Genomic DNA, 3061 nt, shown 5'->3' with positions numbered 1-3061 from the left:
ATAGTATCAATCATCATACAATTATCAAGACTAGAGCTTGGATATTTCATGCTCTCATTCAAATCAAATTCTATCACCTCATCTCCTACTTTTAGTGAAATTTTAGCACTTTTAACATCTATTAAAGCACCCGAAGTAGCAAGAAAAGGTCTTCCTAGAATTATTGGAAAGTTCACATCTTCATCCATCTCTAACATAACAAAATCCACCGGGATAACAAACTTTCTCACCCTTAGAGGAACATCCTCTACCTTACCTTTTAGAAATTTATAGAACGATCGGCCAATTGTAAGGTAATTTTAGTGGGTAAAATTTCCCATATTTCAAGTCTTTGATATACCGAATATCGCATAAGGCTAACACTAGCCCCAATATCACATAAAGCATTATAAATTTGCATATTATATATAGCACAAGGGATAGAAAAGTTACCGGGGTCTTTTAATTTCGGTGGCATTTTATTCATGATTATTGCACTACAATTCTCGGTGAGATTCACCGTTTCCACAAATTCACACTTTCTCTTTCCACTCAAAATATCTTTTAAAAACCTAGCATAGTAAGGCATTTGCTTGATAGCATCGGTAGAAGGAATTGAAAGGTGAAATTTTTTTTCAATGTTTCAAGAAACTTTCCAAATTGCACATCTAATTTGTTTCTAACAAATTTGTAAGGATATGGTAGCTTTTGCAATTGTTTTGTTTCTCTCTCTTTTTCTCTTTTCTCTTCACTCTCTTTTTCAAAATATTTCTCTTTTTCACATTCTTTTTCTTTCTCACATTCTATTTCTTTTTCATTCTCATGATTTTCCTCTCTTTCTTGTTCAAAATCACTCTCAAGAGGAGGCTCACTCATGTTCACTCTCTCATTGCCGCTCTTAAAAACACTCTTTTCCAAAACTTTACCAATCCTAGTTGATATAGCATTTACGTGCCTCTTGGGATTTAGTCCTCAAGGTGGAAGTTTGGAAGTGCTAGTCCCTTCTTTCAAAGCATTGGCCAATTCAGAAATTTGTGTTTCAAGCATTTTATTATGGGTCATGACTTCACTAAATTTCTTATCACTAGAGGCCATAAAAGTATTGAACATTTTGGTTTGTCTTTCCATCATTTCCTCTAAGTTAGACCTAGTAGGTGGTGCTTGTGTGTAGTACTTATCTTGGGGAGCTCTATTACCTCTCACATTTGAATTGGAAGCATTTTTATTAGAAGAACCTCTATTGTTATTGTTGTTCCAATTATTCCTATTATTAGAGTCCCCCCCCCCCTGATGATATTGGCCTTGATTCCCATAATTACCTTGGTTATTATGGTTATAGTTACCATAACCACCTTGTTGGTTGTAGTTACCTTGGAAATTTTGGTCCCTTTGGTTCCTATTTCCCCATTGGTTTTGGTTATGGTAATCATAATCATTTCCTCTTTGGTTATAGGAATTTTCCCCTTGTTCTCTTCAATTAGGTGATAAGTATCTTTGATTGTCATTCCTATGTCTATTATCATAAGACAAGGCATTGACTTGTTCATTTTCATTATCATTACCATATTCATATTGGGGTTGAGGTTGGGAATTATAATTACAAGAAGAGGTATCATGGTCATATGACCCACAATTTTCACAAAACAAACACCCATGTGGCATATTATTAGAAGTAGAAGGAGAAGAGTTAGAATTTATACCTCTCCCCTTAGATTGGGAGGGATGCTCTTGTTGTGAAGTAGAGGTCTCAAGTTTTGCCTTGATAGATGACATCTCCTTGCCAAGGTTGGCGATTTGGGACGTCAAATTATTGATGGCGTTGAGGTAATTGACAGAGTAAACCACATATCCTCCTTTTCTTAGAGACTCCCTCTCTCCTTCTTGCCAATCCATGTGGTGCCTCACCACATCCTCAATTATCTCTATGACTTGCTCCTCCGTTTTGTTCATGATTGGGCCACCCGCTCCCACATTTAAGCTAGTTTTTCCTTGTGGACTCAAGCCCCCATAGAAAATTTGAATCACTTGGTATGTCCGAATGCCATGATGGGGACACACTCTTTGATATTCTTTATATCCTTCACATGCCTCATAAAATGGTTTCACTAGCCCTTTGACAGAAACCTTGGATCAAATCCCTTGCCTCGGATGTCTTCTTTTGAGAGTAAAATCTCCCTAAGAAAGTCGTGGTGACCTGGTCCTAAGTTCTCAAGGAGTTCGGCCTTACCTCATTCTCAAGCCAATCAAGAGCCCTTCTTATCAAGGAGAAAGGAAACAGCTTTAGTCTCACAAATTCTTGAGCTACCCCATTTACCTTGATCGTATTGCAATATATTTCAAATTCGTTCAAATATGCAAGAGGGCTCACATGTTTTGCTCCACTAAATTTCCTCATTTCGATCAAATTTATCATTGTGGGCCAAATTTCGAAATCATTGGCTTGATTAACGGGCGGAGCAATGCCACCTGAAGCACAATATGCTCCTGGAGTTCCCAACTCCTTTAAAGGTCTTTGAATTGGTGGTTCCGCGTCACCCACTTGCTCTTGTCTTCCCTCGAAATTGACCTCCCTAGTTGGGGAAGTAGTTAATGTCCTAGAACCGATTCTCCTTCTCCTCTTATAGGTTTTCTCATTCTCAAGATCGTAAGGCACCAAAATCTTGTTATGATTTCTGCGCATACACTCTCAACAATTGCAATTAGTAACAATAACAAACTCTTTTTGAATTTTTGTTGTTTTATGGTGAACTAGACTCAAGTAATCAATCAGCAATCAACAACACCGCTCTCCGACAACGGCGCCATTTTGATTGGAGTTAGAACGGCCGCACATTCCATACTCAATCAAACTCACTTATAAACAAACACCCTACAAACCAAGCACAATGATAAGTAAGGATTCGGTCCACAAGGAACGAGATATGGTTGCCAAAGATCTTACACTTAAGATAATTCAATTCTATGGTGAATTGAGGTTCGTTTAGTAGACAAACAAACTATTGTTTAAATCAATGAATTAAAGATACTAGGGAATGGGATCCACTCAACCAACGCAATTAGGCAAACGGGGAGGAAAATAGAC

At 37.6% G+C, this 3061-nt stretch overlaps 1 non-coding gene across 1 annotated transcript; it reads left to right on the top strand.

The window, feature by feature from the left end:
- The first annotated feature begins 2017 nt into the window (after window positions 1–2017).
- Window positions 2018–2124, top strand: LOC145561051 (small nucleolar RNA R71). The gene has a single exon (XR_014093634.1). It is a non-coding gene; the product is annotated as a small nucleolar RNA R71 (small nucleolar RNA).
- Window positions 2125–3061: the final 937 nt, after the last annotated feature.

Source organism: Chenopodium album, chromosome 9, assembly GCF_948465745.1.
Source record: "Chenopodium album chromosome 9, dcCheAlbu1.1, whole genome shotgun sequence".
NCBI lineage: Eukaryota > Viridiplantae > Streptophyta > Magnoliopsida > Caryophyllales > Amaranthaceae > Chenopodium > Chenopodium album.
The sequence above is the reverse complement of the archived record's forward strand: the minus strand, read 5'-3'. Positions and strand labels throughout refer to the sequence as shown.